Below are 19,674 nucleotides of genomic sequence, written 5' to 3'. Positions count from 1 at the left end.
ACATATATATCATTGTGTGAGTTTAAGGTGAACAACATGTTAATTTGATATATTTATATATTGCAAGATGATTCCCACTATGAAGTTAGGTAATACTTCATCCCATCATATCATTACCATATCTATTTTGGTAAGAACATTTAAGATCTACTATCATAGCAACTTTTAAGTATATAATAATTGTATTATACTATAGTAGTATTAACTGTAATCACCATGCTATTCCATTAGCTTTATAGAATTTATTTCTTAAAACTGGAAGTTTGTGCCCTTTGACTAACATCTATCCATCTACTCCAACCCATAGCCCCTGGTAGCCACCATTCTCCTTGCCATTTCAATTAGTTCGGCTTTTTTTTCTGGAACACTATGCAACTGTTTTATTTATTTCTTCTTCCAAGTGGTTATTTAAATTCAAGTTAATTAATTTAGTGTAGCATTAGTTTCAGGAGTAGAATGTAGTGATTCATCACTTATATACAGTGCCCTTCTTAAGCCCATCACCTGTTTAGCCAATTTCCCCATCTACCTCCTTTCCAGCAACCCTCAGTTTATTCTCTATAATTAAGAGTCTCACATGATTTGCCTCCCCATATGGTTTTATCTTATCTTACTTTTCCTTACCTTCTCCTATGTTCATCTGTTTTGTTTCTTAAATTTCATATGTGTGAAATCTTGTATTTTCCTTTCTCTAACTGACTTAATCCACTTAGCATAATACTTTCTAGCTTTATCCACATTGCTGCAAATGGCAAGATTTCATTCTCTTGTTTTTGGCTGAATAGCATTCCATCACTTCTTCCTTATCCATTGATCATTTAATGGACATTGGGCTCTTTCTATAGTTTGGCTATTGTTGGTGGTGCTGCTATAAACATTGGGGTGCATATGCCCCTTCAAGTAAGTATTTTTATATCCTTTGGGTAAATACTTCATAGCACAATTGCTGGATTCTCTTTTTGAGGAACTTCTTTAGGAACCTCTATACTGTTTCCAGAGCGGCTGCACTAGTTTGGATTCCTATCAATGGTATAAGAGGGTTCCCCTTTCTCCTAACAATATTTATTCTTCAATCCATGAGCCTGGAGTGTTTTTCTGTTTCTTTGTGTCTTCCTCAATTTCTTTCATAAGTGTTCTATAGTTTTCAGAGTACAGATCTTTTAGCTCTTCAGTTAGGTTTATTCCTAGGTATCTTATGGGTTTGGGTGCAATTCTAAATGGCATAGATTCCTTGATTTCTCTTTCTGCTGCTTCATTAGTGACGTATAGAAGTGCAACAGATTTTTGTATGTTGATTTTTACATCCCGTGGCTTTGCTGAATTCATGTATCAGTTCTAGCAATTTTTTGGTAGAGTCTTCAGGTTTTCCATGTTAGAATATCATGTCATCTGGAAAGGCTTCTTCTTTGCCAATCTAGATACCTTCTATTTCTTTTTGTTGTCTGATTACTGAGGCTAGGACTTCTAGTACTATGTTCAATAACAGTGGTGAGAGTGGACATCCCTGTAATGTTCCTGATCTTAGGGGAAAAGCTCTCAGTTTTTTCCCCACTGAGGATGATATTAGCTGTAGGTCTTTCATATATGGCATTTATTATGTTGAGGTATATTCCCTTTATCCCTACATGGTGGAGAATTTTTATCAAGAAAGGATGCTATATTTTGTCAAATGTTTTTCTTCATCTATTTAGAGGATTATATAGTTCTTATTGCTTCTTTTATTAATGTGATGTATCACGTTGGTTGATTTGCAAATATTGAACCACTCCAGCAGCCCAAAAATAAATCCCACTTGACCACAGTAAATAATTTTAATGTTATGTTGGATTTGATTTTCCCTGTATTTTATTGATAATTTTTGCATCCATTTTCTTCTGGGATAATAGTCTATAATTCTCCTTTTCTTAGTGGGGTGTCTGGTTTTGGAATCAAGGTAATTCTGGCTTCATAGAATGAGTCTGGAAGTTTTCCTTCTGTTCTTAGTTCTTTTTGGAACAGTTCCATAATAGGCATTAATTGTCCTTTAAATGTTCAGTAGAATTCCCCTGGGATGGCACCTGGGCTTGGACTCTTATTTGTTGGAGAATTTTAATTACTGATTCAATTAGCTTGTTGGTCATGGGTCTGCCCAAATTTTTTTTTCTTCCTGTTTCAGTTTTGGTAGTTTATATGTTCCTAGAAATTTATCCATTTCTTCCAGACTGTCCAATTTGTTGGCATATAATTGATCATAATAGTTTCTTATAATTGTAGTTCTTCAGTGTTGGTTGTGATCTCTCCTCTTTCATTTATGATTCCATTTATTTAGGTCCTTTCTTTTTCTTTCTGATAAATCTAGCTAGAAGTTTATCAATTTAGTTCATTCTTTCAAAGAATCAGCTCCTAGTTTCATCAATCTGTTCTACTGGTTCCTTTTTATTTTTATATCATTGACTTCTGCTCTAATCTTAACTATTTCCCTTCCTCTCTTGGCTATAGGCTTTATTTTGCTGTTCTTTTTCCAGCTCCTTTATGTGTAAAGTTAGGTTGTATACTTGAGACTTTTCTTGCTTTTCTAGGAAGACCTGTGTTACTATATACCTCCCTCTTATGTCTGCCTTTGCTGCATCCCAAATATTTTGGACTATGATATTTTCACTTTCATTTGCTTCCATGTAATTTTTTTATTTCTTCTTTAATTTCATGGTTAACTCATTCATTTCCTAGTAGGATATTCTTTAACCTCCATACATCTGTGTATTTCGAAATTTTTTCTTGCGGTTGAGCTCTAGTTTCATAGCACTGGGGTCTGAAAATAGGTATGATGTGATCTCAGTCTTTTGGTATTTGCTGAGGGCTGATTTGTGACCCAGCATATATTCTATTTTGGAGAATATTCCATGTGCATTCAAAAAGAATGTGTATTCTTCTGCTTTAGAATGAAATGTTATGAATATATCTGTTAAGTCCATCTGGTCCAGTGTGTTATTCAAAGCCATTGTTTCCTTGTTGATCTTCTGCTTAGATAATCTATCCATTGCTGTAAGTGGGGTGTTAAAGTCCTCTAGTATTTTTGTATTATTATAAATAAGTTTCTTTAAGTTTGTCATTGTTTTATATATTTGGGTGCTTGCAAGCTGGAGACATAAATATTTACAACTTTAGATTTTCTTGTGGGATAGACTATTTTATTACCATATAGTGTCCTTCTTCAATTCTTATAGTCTTTGGCTTAAAATCTAGTTTGATATACATATGGCTATTCTGGTTTTCTTTTGATGTCCTTTAGCATGATAAATGGTTTTCCGTCCCCTCACTTTCAATCCAGAGGTGTCTTTGGGTCTAAACTGAGTCTCTTCTAAGAAATATATTGATGGGTCTTTTTATTTCCAATCCATTCTGATACTCTATTTCATTTGTTTGGAGCATTTAGTCCATTTTCATTCAGAGTAATTATTGGAGGATATGACTTTAGTGCCATTTTATTACCAGTAAAGTCACTGTTCCTGCAGACTGTCTCTGTTCCTTACTAGTCTTTGTTGCTTTTGGTCTCTTTCCTGCTCAAGGGTCCACTTTAATTTTTCTTACAGAGGTGGTTTAGTGTTTATGAACTCCTTTAGTTTTTTGCTTGTCTTGGAAACTCTATCTCAACTCTTAATCTTCTGAAGGACAACCTTGCTGGATAAAGTATTCTTGGCTGCATATTTTTTTTCCATATAGCACACTGAATATATCAAGTCACTCTCTTCTAGCCTGCCAAATTTCTCTAGACAAGTCTGTGCTAATCTTATGCATCTACCCTTGTAGATTGACAGTTTGTCCCTAGATGCTTTCAGAATTATTTTTATCTTTGTATGTTTCAAGTTATACTATGATATGTCATGATTTTGACCTATCTTTGTTGATTTTTCTGAGAGTTCTCTGTGTCTCCTGAACTTGAATGCCTATTTCCTTCCCCAATTACAGAAGTTCTCAGCTATAATTTGTTCAAGTAAATCTTCTCCCATTTTTCTCACTCTTTCTCTTTCTGGGACTCCTATGATTTGGTTTTATTGCATTTCATGGAATCACTAATTTCCTTAAGTCTATATTCGTGATCTAACAGTCTTCTTTCCCTCTTCTTTTTAGTTTCTCTATTTTCCGTAATTTTATCTTTCTATATAACCTATTCATTCTATTCATTCCTCTGCTTGTTCCATCCTTGCTGTGATTATATCCAGTCAATTTTGCATCTCTGTTATGAAATTTCTTATTTCGGCCTGACTAGTTTTTAGGTATTTTATCTCTGCAGCAAGGGATTTTTCTTGTGTTTTCAATGCTTCTTTCAAGCCCAGCTAGGATTCTTAAAGACTGTGGTTCTAAATTCTTGTTCACATTTATTGTTTATATTTGTTTTGAACAAATCCCTGGTTGTGATTTCTTCTTGATATTTCTTTTAGGGAGAATGCCTCCATCTTGTCATTTTGTCTAGGTTTTTTTCTTTTGCATGTTGTGAAAGCTTATTATGCTATGTTTCCTGCTCCTGAGAGTAATGTTACATTAAGAAGGTGTCATGCACTGTCCAGGGTCTGGTGCTTCAGGAAGTGTTTCTGGTATATTCTGTGTATACTCTGCTCTTGTGTTTTGGCTGCTCTTTCTCACAGGTCAGTCCTCATACAGTTCTTCCTTGCTTGTAGTGAGGAGTGTTTGCACCTTTACAGGTGTGCTTTGATTTGTTTATTAAACCATGTGTGCTTTGATTTGTTTATTAAAATAACCCCAACCAGGTGTGCTTTGTTTTATTTATTAAAATAACCCCAACCAAAAAAAACAAACAAATTAAAAAAAAAAAACCTGATCCAAAGAAAGAGAAAATGAAAGTTTTCAAAGCAAACAAACAGACAAACAAATAATTATAAGCCTGATTCCAAAGGAGGGAAAAAGAGAGAGAGAAAGCCTGGTTCTAGTTCCACCAGGAAACTGATGCTTTGGAACATTCTATGATCAGTACACTTGGTGCATGTGAGGGGCCTATGCTGTCTTCTGGGAGAGAGGATCACTACACCGGTTCACAGTCAGATCTGCCCTAGTAAAGATGTGCCTGCCCTAATGTTTATAGCAGCAATGTCCACAATAGACAAATTGTGGAAGGAGCCATGATGTCCTTTGACAGATTAATGGATAAAGAAGACATGATATAGATATATATATCTATATATAGATATAGATATAGATATAGATATATGTGATATATATGTGATATACACACACACACACACACACACACACACACACACAATGGAATATTACTCAGCCATCAGAAAGGATGAATACCCACCATTTGCTTTGATGTGGGTGGAACTGGAGGGTATTATGCTGAGTGAAATAAGTCAATCAGAGAAGGACCATCATCATATAGTTTCACTCATACGTGGCATATAAGAAATAATGAAAGGGACCATAAGGGAAAAGAGGGAAACTGATTTGGGAAAAATTAGAGAGGAAGACAAACCATGAGAGAGACTCCTAACTCTGGGAAACAAACAAAGAGTTGCAGAAGGGGAGGAGGATGGGGGGTTAGGGTAACTGGGGGAGGGAACCAAGGAGGGCCAGTGGTAAGATGAGCACTGGGTGTTATACTATTTATTGGCAAATTGAATTTAAATACAATATTTTAAAAAATAAACATACTTATGCAAAACAAATAATAAATTTAAAAAAAATGTGCCTGCAGAGTACAATGTGTTGGGGTTTGGTGTAAGCATCTCCAGCCTCTACTAGGGGCCCTGTGTTGCTAACTGAAGCCATGGGCTGGAGAGGAAGGCAGAGGGGAAGAGCATGGCATCACCTTGCTCTCTCATCCCCAGAGAAGGGAACTAAGGCCCACTGTCATTTAGGAAGCTCTCACAGAAAAACAGTCTTCCCTCTTGTGTCTCAGGCTTTCATCAGATCCCTATCCTCACTTTGTCTGTGCCCAGGCCTTTGGCATGCCCCACACCACAGGTCTGTATTTAATCCCAGGGTGCAGCTGGGATTCAAAATCTTAAAGGATCCAGCACAGCAAAAATTTGCTCCCATCCTCCAGAGGAGAGCCTCTCCATGCTGTGACTGGTGCCTTATTGTTCCAGAAAAATCTACTATATTATCTATTAGTGATACCTAAAATTATACTGGGTCAGAAATTTTATATTTGTCTGTCTTCTAATTTATATTTTCTTTCTATCATGCTCAATAAAATACAACAAATGCTTCATATATAGCTTAGGAATGTATAAATGACCAAGAACAGATTGGAAACAAAAAAAATGAAGAAATTAAGGACAGGACAAATTTTGAAATACTTTCTTTAACAGAATCTGTTGCTTCTGAACACATACAATTAAATGATTTATGCTTTACAAAAGATGTCATTTTGGAATACATATTAAGCTGTTTCTCTTGCCTACTTCCTAATCTCCACCCTCTCTTACCACTGAAACCTACCCATAGGGTTAATGAGGTTAAAAGTGTCACCAGCAAGATGCTCACTAACCCCTTTTCTTCACCAGACTCAAGCTTATCTTTTAGAGACAAACAACAAGAAGAGCTCTAGCTGGCTTAAACCAGTTTGAGCTTGACCACTAACTTACAGCTACGTAGATAGACCGTGTAGTGTCAACAATTACTTTTACCTCATTATGTTAGAAGTTCTACCCAAAGAAGAGCACAAGCTTCATTAACACAATATAGGATGCATGTGTAGGCATGTTTTCTACGTACACCTGGGCAACCCTATGCCAGCCTTAATATGCAATGACAAAACTCCCTTCCCTCAATATTCATCCTAACTCTTTATTTTAAAAGTAACCCACTCACTCACACTTGGGGAGTCACAGTTTTGGAAGCTATTCCCTGTGATCTTATTTGCTGCAAAGAGATTCCTTTGTGAGCCACTCCCACCTGGTTTAGTCTATACTTATGATTCACCAAGGAGCAAACTCATTCACTTCAGTTACACCATCAGTGATTTCTCTGTCTAAAATTGAAAACCCAGGGAAGATTCTGTGCATATTTTTCTCAAAATTCAGTTAATAAAAATGCCGAGCACGAGAATTTCCAGCTATTTCATGTGGCAATCCAATCCCTATGATAATGATCTATAGAAGATGAAATCTAGAAGGAAATTCAGAGCATATTAAATTAATGTAAGCCTTTATGTGAAAGTACTGCATCTATATGATGTGGATAAATATAGATAATGAAACTCATTACATTACCTATGATTATCTGATTTCTAATTGTTTTTTTCTCCTAGATTTTCAGATTCTTGGGGAAACAGCTTTTTTCACTTTAAACATTTAACCATAAAATTTAGCAAAAGGTTGACCTTTTGCTAAGGTCACAGAAGGAATAGGCTTGCTTTCTGCCATAGATTTTTGTACTGCACCATCTGGCTCTCTTCTCCCTTTCAGGACTGGAGATTATTCAAGAAGCTGCAAAGTAATCTGAAAGGTGGATGCACATGGTGTCACTCTTTCAGGAAATGGCCACCTCTGAAAAGTACCTCACCCAAGGTCAAGCTCCCTTCCTGGCAACAATTCTGATGCCAATGTTCTATTACTATTTTTGTACCTGACCATTATCTTTTAATCACTTATTCATGTTTTTTTTTCATGTTTTTTTAAAGATTTTATTTGTTTATTCATGAGAGACAGAGAGAGAGAGAGAGAGAGGCAAAGACACAGGCAGAGGGAGAAGCAAGCTCCATGTAGGGAGTCTGATGTGCGACTCGATCCCAGGACTCCAGTATCATGCCCTGGGCCAAAGGCAGGCACTAAACCGCTGAGCCACCCAGAAATCCCCTGACTTATTCATGTTTTACCACAGAGAACTTTAGTCTATGAAACATAACTAGGGTTAATTCCAAAACAGAAAGTTTGCATTCAAGGAAGAAAAATACATAGGAAAGAGATAAAAGCATATTCAATGTTTCACATCACACTTTATTAGATATTTTACATATTGACATAATAATAGGACATTTGGCCTATAGGTTTTATTTAATGTCATTATTAAGAAAATAAGATATAATTTTCCATTGTCCATAAAGTGACCTAGGAAGCTAGTCAAATTCTCCTATGAATATACCAGAGAAGGTTTTTTTTTTCCAAGGGTTTTAATACTAAAAGTTAATATCTAAGGATAGTTTAACTGAAGTTATTTAAAATAAATTACTAATAAATATCAAATAAATGTTATTTTTTTCTTTTGTATATATAGAATAATTTTTTCTTCTTGTAATCTTTTATTACTACATTATCCTAGATTTTAAACAAATTACTATTTAATTTTAGATTTTATTGAGAAGCTAACATCACACAATTCTATAACCTTCACCACTTTACAAAGTAAACAAAGGGGAAAATGGCTTCAAACTTGCTTTGTCTTAGATGTTACCATAGCTAAAAATAGTTCTATATTAACACCCTCCTGTGATCAACCAATGTGTCTCACTTAGATTGCCATCTACATCTTGATTGTACCATGAAAAAAGGATTCTGTTTTGTAAATTAGTTAACTGGCAGGCATATTTTACAGAGGTCTAAAAAACACAAACAAAAGGAAGAGGGGTGAATTATAGACCAATTCATAGAACATATCCTTGGAGATGGAAAATCAAGAGAAGTGATGGACTTAGAGAAAGAAGAGATGAAATCACAATAACCAGATTCTCAGACCACCAATACAGAGATAATTCAATTGCATTCAAATGATTACTAGCTCCCATGTAGAACAAAACAAATTTTCAAGATAGAAAAGGAGTTATCAGAAGAAATGATTCCTCAAATAGCCACTTTTATACAGTATTAAAGTCAATGCAACTTAATCTCCTTCACCCATTTAAAACTTTGAAGTTGAATGCATTTCAAGACAATGCTCCATTTCAAATCTACTTTAATAAATTACAAATGCACTCTTAGTTTGCATGTGTATGCTCTCTCTTTTTAAAGCACTTAATACATATTTAATAACAGTAAGTATAAAAAAAATGTGAAATTAATATGCTGAGGCCATTTTCACTGACTTTTTTGTAGAATGACCAGAAAAAAGGCAGCTCAATCCTTTAACTTTGAATGAGTTAGATAAAAACATGTCAAGGCTATGTTTGAAACTATTGTACTATAAAAATAACTAAAATGTTTGAGCATCTAAGGCTAATTTTTTCTTTGCTTTATCAGCAAAATAATTAAACATCTAATTAGATATTTTGACTATTATATTTTTGGTTTGCTTCTATTGGGTTAAAATATGAGACAAACAATTCAGCTTTCCAAAATTAAAAGATTTTACCCTATAAAAAGATTTTACCTATTTTCTCCAGTGAAACCATAAGAAGACAGTGCCTTTAATAAAGTAGTACATCAATGCTTTGAAGAGAAAAATAGTAGAACATAAAGTCATTTTGGTAAAGAAATATACATGAGCTTTCAACTTTAGAATTATATTTCTGGTGAAAACAAATTCAAAGCAATTTGTGGATTCCTCTTTCTGGAGAGAAGAAACTAAATTACTTTGGTAAATCATTCTCTGAAATACCCTGCAAAGTTTAATTCACAAAATATACAAAATAAGATGTTAACTAGGTATGTGTATGTTAAAATATATAAAAATTCTGATTTTTTCTATTTCTACAAAACATTATAATGTATTAGCTAAATATAATATAATACAAATTACAAAGTGTCTATAGATTTGTCCCACTTATTATTTAAATTTTAACAGTAAATTTAATCTTAAAATTATATAGATATAACATATCCTTCTTTGTTGGTTTCATTAAAACTTAAGAAGTATGATTTGTTAAACAAATACTACAAACAAGTATCATTGAGGTTACAGGTAACACACTAGAGTTGCTATTCCTCCTGTTCATATTACACATACATATCAAAACTACTTTGAACATATTTTTGATATTACTATTAGTCAAGTTTCACTGCTTAGAACATTATTCTCAAATATCTAATTAATAGGCTACATTTCCCAGCTATTGTTCTTCTCTCATTTTGTATTCTTCAAGGATTTATACATACAAATCCCCAGATATATAATTTATTATTAAGATGCAGACTGGTGAAATTCTGACTCAAAAGGCAAACTGCAACTAACTCTGGAGAATACAACTTTTAAAAATATTTTTTCCCTTGTAATGCCTACAAAACAAGCATCTGTGCAATGTGTATCAACTAGACCTAAAACCTGATATGCAATACAAAATTTGTATGTGCTACATATTTTCAACTAAACGTAGTGGTTGGGATTCTAGAATGTGCCACTGAGTGGATTTTCTCCATTTGTGACCTGAAAGTATGCGATGGATCTGGAAAGGAAGAGAATTAGAAAAGATAAGGGAAAGTTTTACTTTGAATCACAACTGTGTAATTTATTACAATTACACTATACCTGATCTCTACTATGTATTTTAAGAAATGAGAAAGAAACTGAAGAGATATACATTGTTCAAATGCAATTTTAAGAGAGTGATGATGTATTAAAAGACTCAAGATAGTAAAATGTCAATTTTCTCCAATTTAATCTAAACTCAACACAATCCTAATAAAAATACTAGCAACATTTTTTGTAGAAGTTGACAAACTGATTCTAAAGTTCACATGGAAATAAAATGGAAATAAAATAGCCAAATTAATTTTGGAAGAAAAAGAATAATGTTGGGAAGTACACATTACCTAATTTCAGATTTATTATATAAGCTATATTCAAGAGAATGTGGTATTGGCACCAGATTAGGTTTCAACAAATATGTAAATGGTGTCTGGTAAAAAACAAATTCCACCTTTCAGAGGCACACTTACAGATAAGCAGTAAGGGAAGGTGAAAGTGAATCCTAGCCATGAGAGCAGAGTCACAGACATCAGTGTGTGCTCATGTTTAGCTTAGTATATATACAGATAGTTCGATACATAAACAAATATTCATATGTGCATATACCTGAATTAGTATATCATGGAGCTCTGTCCACTTAAGAACCTACAAACAATGGAGCAGCCCCGGTGGCTCAGCGGTTTAGCGTTGCCTTCAGCCCAGGGTGTGATCCTAGAGACCCAGGATGGAGTCCCACGTAGGGCACCCCGCATGGGGCCTGCTTCTCCCTCTGCCTGTGTCTCTGCCTCTGTGTGTGTGTGTGTGTGTGTCTCTCATGAATAAATAAATAAAATATTTTAAAAAAAGAAGAACCTACAAACAATGAAATCCCACAAAGAGGGCACAGACCCAGTACCAGATATTGGTTTCTGAATACTATTTATTGGTACAAGGAACTACAGATCCTTGGAGAAATGATTGATTTTAAGGTTGGAACAAAGGAAATACAAGGTAAGCTCAGAGTATCTTACAATGCCAGAAAGTAAGAAAGTGCTAAAATATATATATATATATATAAAGATTGGGGCATTTACAGCACCTGCAGCAACTAACCTGAAAAACCTCCCAATGGCCAAAAAATGGAAAAATTTAAGCAACAGTATAAGGTACCATTTGATCATAACTGAAGTATAAAATTAATATTGATGAGCCCATGCTATTATAAATGAGAAAAGAAATTGAGAAAGAAATAAATGGGAAAGCCAAAGACAATTTTTTTCTTTTTTAAGATGTTTATTTATTCATGAGAGACACAGAGAGAGAGAAGCACAGACGCAGACAGAGGGAGAAACAGGGTCCATGCAGGGAGCCCGGTGTGGGACTCAATCCCGGGTCTCCAGGATCACACCCTGGGCTGAAGGCGGCGCTAAACCGCTAAGCCACCCAGGCTCCCCTAAAGACAAACCTCACATAAAAATTTCCACTACTCCCTTTCCAGGAGGCTTACTACCACTTACAGTGGGCAGGACTTGGTGACTTTCTACAAAGTACACAGAATGGAAGGCAGGAAATGGTAACTTTACAAGAGCAATACCTAGCAAATGCTATATTAATCAAGCTATAAAGTTAATACCCCCAGTGTTGTCATGCGGATTACATGTATCCCTGATGAGATTTTATTTCACCTTTAGAACCATCATTCTAGAAACCCATAACGCCAGTCTGATGTAATAGTTTCTTGAGAGGACTGTGAATTTAGGATGGTTTTATGTTTATCTACATGTGTATATTCTTGAAATGAAGACAGAAAGGAAAACCAACAAAATTTTAACAATAAGTCTATTCGTTTTATTATTACCTAATAATAAAAAATGATTTATTTTTTTAGATATTTCAAATTATTTCAGGATTAAGATAATAGCCACTAAGTGCATAGCATAGTGCTGACTTCTTATAAAGTATTCAGTAATCCGGGTAAATTAATATCTAAAAAATTAGAGAAAGTAATTTGTAAGGGAAGCATAATCAAAGTGAAGACTGGAAGAACTATGATGACTATGGAATATTAAAGAATTAGTGAAATTTTTAGCATATGCTTTGTGATGAAAGTAATTACAGAATATCATTGGCTAATAAAGATAAAGTACTGTAAAACAGTATAATAGTGAAAAGAAAATGATCAAAAAGTCAGGCAGAGAACTGACTTTTGTTAAGTGGAGGAAAGTAGTTACTAAGAAGATTGTAAACATTTGATGGACTTGCAAATGTGGGAAGCCAAGGCATAAGCAAATAATTTCAGGGTCTAATATTCCCATCACAATGATGTTGAGTGCTGACCTTGCCAGATGCCTGTTGTGGTGAAGTCTTTAGAAGTTGGAGATAGCAGGACAAAAATAAGGAATGGCAGTTAGAAAACCAAAAAGAGCATTGAGTCAGAACAGAAATAAGGTTACTCTTTTACAGGCTTCCTATGGTTATCCTTGATTGCATTCTGTTTGAACATTTCTGTAAACCTTTATTTTGAGTAGCGAAATACATTTCCCTTTACATGAGTTCTCCAGATTAGAACTCAGTGGAAGATGTCTGCAAATGTGCCACTTTCAAATGTTTTTCTATATGCATGAAATCTATAACTAAAAGCCACTTTACTGTGTTATTCTGTGATTATTGACTGTGAAAAGAGATAAAGCTATTTCAACTTTCTAGTAAGTTAGAATCCATACATTTCACTTGCACTGTGACTGTTTATCCATTACACAGTAGGAAATGCTTCCTCAGACTATGAAGGAGGAATTGAACATATTTCTGTTCTTTATGATTACACACTGAAAGGCAATTTATGCTGGAAGGAACTGAAAAGCAGACTGCAAAGAGAACATGTTACAGAAAAAAAAATTTCAAAAGATAAAGCAATTAAATTTAGATTTATTTTAAAGAAACCAGGGATTGAATGGCTCTCAATCTAATAAACTTAAGACTTGAGAATTCATTGCTCAAAATCGCTTTCAGATAAATGTTGGGGAATGATAGACTATTCTTGTTCATGGATTTTCACTTAACTTATACTACATTAGTTTAGATGATGGATTTAGATATTTAATTAAGAACAATTTCTATTTAGAACCTAGAAGGTTTGCGTCTGTTATAGGGATTATATTTAGGGTCTTAGCATTTGGTGGTGATGGTAGTCTTTTTTTTTTTTTTAATTTGCTGTGTTTGGATTCTATGCAAAATGGCCCTTTAAATTATATTGCCCTTTCATCTACTCTGTTGAAAAAACTACCTATTTCCAAAATGAAAGATGCAGATGTGAAGCCAGAAGTTAAAATATGAACTGCTTTCTCAGACTTTCACATATACCTGACAAATACTGAAGCATCTTGGGTAACAAGAGCAGAAATCATATAGAACCTTGAGGAATCACCTTGGGTCCCAGCTCCCACACAGAGTCCATCGCCTTCTGGGGCTCCTCTCTTCTGTTTGGATTGACTCCAGTCAATGCAGAAGCTGCACTGCATGGACACAGGTATTATCAACTCTATCTATAGATTTGCTCTCAGAACATCTTGCTTGTACCAGTGCCACTTTTTTGTGAACACAGATTGTTTTTTTTTTCCTGTAAACTGTAAGTAATACTGTAAACTTAAGTAATTAAAAATTAATTTACAAGATGAACTATCTCCTGTAATTTTTCATGGTTTACCATTGACTATAACAATAGTTTTCCTAGCAAATATTTCAACATATCCTTTGCATTAGCCATGTGAGTTAACAGAGTAAATAGTCACATCAATGAAGGTATGATATGAGTAATTAAGTACTTATTTAATCAATGATTAAATTTTTTAAGATTCTTTTAAAATATTTTATTTATTTACTCATGAGAGATGCGGGGGGGGGGGAGGGGCAGAGACACAAGCAGAGGAAGAAGCAGGCTCCATGCAGGGAACCCGATGTGGGACTCGATCCTGAGTCTCCAGGATCATGCCCTGAGCCAAAGGCAGGCACCAAACCGCTGAGCCACCCAGGGATCCCCATAAATTTTTTTAAGATTTTTTAAAGAATAAATAAAATTTATTAATGAGAGACACAGAGAGGCAGAGGCATGCACAGAGGGAGAAGCAGGCTCCCTCCAGGGAGCCTGATGTGGAACTCAATCCCAGGTCCCCGGAATCACACCCTGAGCTGAAGGCACATGCTCAACCACTGAGCCACCCAGGTGACCCAATCAATAATTAATTTGTCTTATCTATATAATAATGTGTTTCTCTATTTCACATCCACATCTAGTCTTTGCTTATTTGTGTGATATAGCTTCTACATTCTGATACATTCCAGATTTGGCAAGCAATTTTTAAAGCCATTGTGAATGTTTTTCTGTATGATGGCAATATTTAAGAGAAGTCATTTTGTGGGAAATTATTAAATATCAAAAGTGAATATTATGAACATATAGTAGCCTATTTATTTCCAATTATAATATAAAAGATAACAATAGAGTATAATTGTCTGAAAAATTAAAATAAATAATAAGGGTGTAATTTGAGGGTACACTGGCAAGTCAGTGAGCTTATGAACTTTAAAAAATTTTATGGAATCAGAATTCTATTTCATATTAATTTCTTGGATTAATGATAATATTTAAAATACTTGAAACAAATTAATTAACTTTTCAAAAATTTGCAAGGAAAATTGTTTGTTTTTATCCTGTGATTTCAAATATTATAGAAATAACACAACAAACCCCATAGGAGTACAGCTAAGCCAAGTTGGTCCTAACTATACAGTTGTTCATTTCTAACATCATTTTGGAAGAGGTGACAATAATCCTTTAGGAGATTAGGGGTAACAAATTTTCTTTGACATAAAAAAGAAAGAATAAAGATTAATAGAAAAAATTATAGCAGGAAAGATCATGAGGGAGAAATTTTAGAATAACCTGTTATATAACACTATCCTTGCAATAAAATGACTCATACAAATTTTTTGGTATTTTTCAGGATAGGGACAATTTTTTAAGTGTAGTGTAAATACTTCATATATTATAACATGGTTGTTCTTTTAAAATTAGTATAATACCACATTTGGAAAACTTCAGATGATGAATGAAATGACAATACCTAAGCGTGTAAAGAGAAATGCTCATCCCTAATAAAAGTGAATATTCTGAGGTAGAACTCTTTCTTGGAAGACAACTGCAAAGGTAAAATCATATATTAGCAGTTAAATGACATGAGATACTAATTTCAGTGTTACACAGAAAACCCAGGAAGGGTAGAACTTGAAAGTTTACCTTTAAAAAACTGTGAATTTTTGTACCTTTTGAAACTGTGTCTTAAAATTTCCCAGAGATAAATGAAAAGTGTATAATATATACAGAGATCAAACATCCTCCAGCTAAGAGGAAACATCCTCATCCTAAGAAGCAGATGCAAAAAGAAAGTGAGCGTTTTTCCCCAATCCTTACTGAATCTTGATATTATATTCTATTCCTTGTCAAATATTTTTTAGCCCACCGCTAATGTCATTACTTAGCCATTTACAAAGTTCCTCAGAAGCTTCTGATGTCTCCTTTACCTAAAAAGCCTGGATCATATTCCGGATATTTCCAGGAAACCTTGTATTTGAGGTTGTTGATGATCAGTCATGCTGTGTGTAAATCTCTCCCTCCTCTATGACAACTTCTTTCAATAAACTCTCTGTTTCTCTTGGTTCTACCTCCATGTTTCCATTCTGCAGCACAGATTTGGTCTTTAAGGTGTTTATTCTCATAAATGCTTAATACAGTCATCAATAGTTTTCTCCTGTACTGTTCCTGTCACCTCCTAATTTACCCTGAAGTCAACAGATTTTGAAACTCCTATTGAAATTGCCAAATAAACTTCTACAAACATATCTCTGATTATTTCACCAAATGCTAAGAAACTATTTATGTATTTTTTATTCTATCTTGGATTAAGCTGAAGTTCCCATATTCATATTTGTTCTCCTGAGTCATAATCATATTTCAACCAAACAATTTTAAGTTCACAAGTCATGGCTCAAGTTCTACAGCCTCTCACTATTCTTACCAAGATTTAGTGCATTTTATTAAATAAATGTTTCTTATTTTAACACACACATTTAAAACAAGTTCCAAAGATTTTAGATGGTTGATTTTTTTTTTTATTACGATGCATTTCATTAGTTACGGTTGTTTTGCTGAGGAGCAGTGATACAGAGATTATCATGCCATCATTCTGGCAGGAAGATTTCTCTATGTGTATTTTTATTACACTCTTTAGAAGTTAAAACTTCTATATTCCTTAGCCACAACACTTTTCATGATATTTTACATATAATGGATGCTAATTTAATATCTTCTGGATTGAAATATAGTTTACATTTCAATCCTGCAACTAACATATTATAGCAACATTGAGACAAGCAATTCTGCTATATTTGTGTAAGATTCATTTAGGTCTTACCTCACAGAGAGTAAGGTGAGAAAACCCTTAATGATGATGCAAGTAATATAATCAGAGTGCCTCACAATGCTGTATTTCAAGTTTTTTATTCCCTATTAATTAATGAACACCTAGAAGAATTTCCAAGCTATATTTTCCCCCATTTTTCTCTCTCCTCAGGCTCTAGAGATGAGTTTTATGCCAGGATTTGTTTCTATATAATTCTTTTTTACAGATGTATTTTAATAAATAGATCATAGCTCATTTTAAAATGTAGCACATTTAAAGAGATCAATGGATGTAATTTATTTTTTAGTAGTTACAGGTTACTTGTAACTCATTGTGTCAACAAATACAGGGCTCCATTTGTAGTGATGGTATACATTTTTTCCTTTAAAGTAAACTTATTTAAGTTGAGAAACAGTTAACACAAACTACTGCTTATATAATTATATGGATTGAATGCAAATGGAGCACAAAATTGTTACATGGTATATAAATACCTGGGGTTTAGAAAAAATACAAAAACACTAATTCAAATGAATACTTGCACCTCTTTGTGTATAAGCATTATTTACAATCACCAGGAAATAGAAACAGGCCAAGTGTCCATTGAACAATGAATAGATAAAGATGTGGCATATATATTCAAGGAAATGTTATTCAGCTATATAAAAAAAGGAACTTTTTTTTTTTAAAAAGGAACTTTTACCACTTGCAACCACATGGGCGGAATGAGAGAGTATAATGTTAAACGAAATAACTCTGAGAAAGATAAATTCCATATGATTCACTCATTTATGGAACTTAAGAAACAAATCATCAAAGAAAAAAGAAAAGAATTAGAGAAATGAAGCAAGAAACAGATTCTTAAGTATAGAGAACAAACTAATAGCAGAGGGAAGGAGGGTGGAAGTACAAGTGAAATAAGAGATGGGGATTCAGGAGGGCACTTATCTTGATGAATAGTGAGTAATACATGAAATCGCTGCATCACTATATTATACACCTGAAATGAATATAACACTGTATTTAACTATACTGGAATTGAAATTAAAAATTTTTTAAAGGAAAAGAATATCAGTTATTTCAAGTCTCCATCTGTAGATGAATGAACAAAGATGTGGTATATAATATAATGGAATGATGAATACTCAGCTATTTTAAAAATGAAGTCTTGCCATTTGCAACAACATAGACAGACCTAGAAGGTATAGTGCTAAGAAATACAAATCCCCTATGATTTTACTCATATGTAGAGTTTAAGAAACAAAACGAAGAACAAACAAAAAATAGAGATGAACAAAAAGACTTCTAAATACAAAGAATAAATGGAACTGGAGGGTATTATGCTGAGTGAAGTAAGTCAATCAGAGAAGGACAAACATTATATGGTCTCATTCATTTGGGGAATATAAAAATTAGTGAAAGGGAATAAAAGAGAAAGGAGAGAAAATGAGTGAAAATATCAGTGAAGGTGACAAAACAGGAGAGACACCTAACTTTGGGAAATGAACAAGGGGTAGTGGAAAGGGAGGTGGGCGGGGGGTTGGGGTGATTGGGTGATGGGCACTGAGGGGGGCCCTTGGCGGGATGAGCACTGGGTGTTATGCTGTATGTTGGCAAATTGAACTCCAAAATAAGGGAAAGGAGAAGAAATGTGTGGGAAATATCAGAAAGGGAGACAGAACGTAAAGACTGCTAACTCTGGGAAACGAACTAGGAGTGGTAGAAGGGGAGGAGGGCGGGGGGTGGGAGTGAATGGGTGACGGGCACTGGGGGTTATTCTGTATGTTAGTAAATTGAACACCAATAAAAAATAAATTAAAAAATTTTTAAATAAAATAAATAAATAAATAAATAAATAAATAAATAATAAAATAAAATAAAAATAAAATAAAATAAAATAAAATAAAATAAAATAAAATAAAATAAAATAAAATAAAATAAATTGTTGGTTGCCAGAGAGGAGGAAGTGAAACAGATGAAGGGGACTAAGAGTATGCTTATCTTGATGGGCATGATTGATCTACAGAATTGTTGAATCATTATACTGTGCATCTGAAACTAAAATAACACTCTGTTAATTATACTTCAATATAAATAAATAGATAAATGCATATATACATACCTGAGGTTTAAAAGCAGTGCTTAATAAGAGTTTAAGTTTTAAAAGGAGTATTTTTTATTTTAAAAATAATGCATATACTCATTAAAATATTTTTACTTCTCTCTAAATGAAGTAAAATAATACATATGAACCATTTAAAAGACACTTTCTGATAAACGTATTAATTTAAAGATATATTCCATTTTCTACACACATACCACTTCTTTATCTATTTATCTATTAATGGATTCTTAGGTTGCTTCCATTTCTTACCTATTTTAAATAAGGCTGAAATAAACATAAGGGTGCATATATCTTTTTGAACTAGTGTTTTCATTTTCTTTCAGTAAATATCCAGTATTTGATTCATTGGAACGTATGGTATTCCTATTTTTTTTATTTTTTGAGGACTCTCCATACTGTTTTCCCCAGTGACTGTATCAATATGCATTACCCCATAAGGGTTCTCTCAAGTATTATTCAGCCATAAAAGTTGAAGAGATCTTGCATTCTGCAACAGTACAGATGCTCCTGGAGGGTACTATGCTAACTGGAATAAGACAAATACCAAATTATTTCACTTATATGTGGGATTTTTTAAGAGGTACACACAAACAAACAAAAAAAAACAGAAACAAATCCATAAATACAGAGAACAAACTGATAGTTGACAGAGGACAGTAGGGGGATGAGTAAAATGAGTGAAGGGGAGTAGGAGGTACTCCTAATTACAGAATAAATAAGTCATGGTAACGAAAGGTACAAAGTAGGGAATATTGTCAATGGTATCATAATAGC

The sequence above is a fragment of the Canis aureus genome, chromosome 25 (assembly GCF_053574225.1).
Source record: "Canis aureus isolate CA01 chromosome 25, VMU_Caureus_v.1.0, whole genome shotgun sequence".
NCBI lineage: Eukaryota > Metazoa > Chordata > Mammalia > Carnivora > Canidae > Canis > Canis aureus.
Note: the sequence above shows the minus strand (reverse complement) of the source record.